This window comes from Bison bison, unplaced genomic scaffold, assembly GCF_000754665.1.
Source record: "Bison bison bison isolate TAMUID 2011002044 unplaced genomic scaffold, Bison_UMD1.0 scf7180017864524, whole genome shotgun sequence".
Taxonomy (NCBI): domain Eukaryota; kingdom Metazoa; phylum Chordata; class Mammalia; order Artiodactyla; family Bovidae; genus Bison; species Bison bison.
Window position 1 is genome coordinate 162,802 of NW_011495075.1, and position 1,735 is coordinate 164,536.

The following is a 1,735-nucleotide window of genomic DNA, read 5'->3' on the forward strand; positions in this document are numbered from 1 at the left end:
GAGAACTATCAACAACCTCAGATATGCAGATGATACCATCCTTATGGCAGAAAGTGAAGAGGAACTAAAGAGCCTCTTGATGAGGATGAAAGAGGAGAGTGAAAAACTGGCTTAAAACTCAACATTCATAAAACTAAAATCACGGCATACAGTCCCATCACTTCATGGCAAATAGATGGGGAAAAGGTGGAAGGAGCGACAGATTTTATTTTCTTGGGCTCCAAAATTACTGTGGATGGTGACTGCAGCCAAGAAATTAAAAGATACTTGCTTCTTAGAAGGAAAGCTATAACAAACCTAGATAGTGCATTGAAAAACAAAGACACTACTTTGCTAACGAAGGTCCATATAGTCAAAGTTATGACTTTTCCAGTAGTCATGTATGGATGTGAGAGTTGGACCATAAAGAAGGCTGAGCATCAAAAAATTGCTGCCTTTGAAATATGGTGCTGAAGAAGACTCTTGAGCGTCTCTTGGACAGCAAGGAAGTCAAACCAGTCCATCCTGAAGGGAATCAACCCTGAATATTCATTGGAAGGATCAATGTTGAAGCTGAAGCTCCAATACTTTGTCCACCTGATGGGAAGAGCCAACTTAATGAAAAATATCCTGATGCTGGGAAAGATTGAAGGCAGGAGGAGAAGGGAACGACAGAGGATGAGATGGTTGGATGGCATTACTGACTCAATGGACATGAGATTGAGTAAGCTCCGGGAGTTGGTGATGGACAGGGAAGCTTGGCCTGCTGTGGCCCATGGGGTCACAAAGACATGACTGAGGGACTGAACAACAAAGGGCCCAGGGCAGTGCTCTGCACTCAGAAGCACACATGTTTGGTGAATACAGTGACCAGTAAACCAATAAACAAAGGAATCAGTGAGTGCTCTGACATGTGCCTAGACAGCACTGGATGCTCACAAGTGCCACTGACAAGAGGCCCCCACAACCTCGAGGAATGCGGGGGTGGGGGCACCTACATTCTGCAGATGAGGCTTCCAAGGCTCACAGGATCAACAAGGTACATGCGGCAGGATGGCCAGTAAAAGAAGGAGCAGGGCAGCCTGTAAACCACAAGCCCCAGTGCCAGGAAGGACACCCAGGGAGGCTCCACCTTCTCAGGAGCCCAGGAGCTGAGCAGTCACAGGGAGTGGGGTGCCTGAGACTCCCCAGGCCGGCTTGAGCTCCGGTGCAGACTGGGGAAGCAGGTTTGGGGAGACCCAGTGGCCAACAGCTTGTCCTTTAGAGCACCAGGGTCAGTGCATGCCAACACCCGGGGGTTCCCAGCCATGGCCACCAGCTGAAGCCCCAGCAGCCGCCCCTGCTGCCCTCACTACCTAGCCGGCACTTGGACATGCAGCCCTCTTTGCTCCAGGCAGGCCTTCCAGCACCCATGCTCCATCCTTAGAGAAAGGGATCTCCTGTTCCCTTCTGTGGTTCAGGAAACTCCCTGCCCACTGTGCAGGGGAGAGCCAATTTGGCTCCCTCCCCCAGACCCTTCTTCCCGAGTCTGCCCTGCCCATGGTCAGCAGCTGAGGGCAGGGGTATCCTTGTGGGCAGGTTGACCAGCAGAACCCTTCCTTCCTAAGGGAATTGCACACAGAAATCTGCTGTGTGTCAGGTCAGGGCTCAGCTGCCTGGGAAGGGTTAGCAGGGGAGGGCACAGAGGCTGCCCCAGGGCGTTCTGTGGAGGCCCAGGCTCAAAGGGCAGGACGTGAAGACCTTGGGAGGGGAAGAG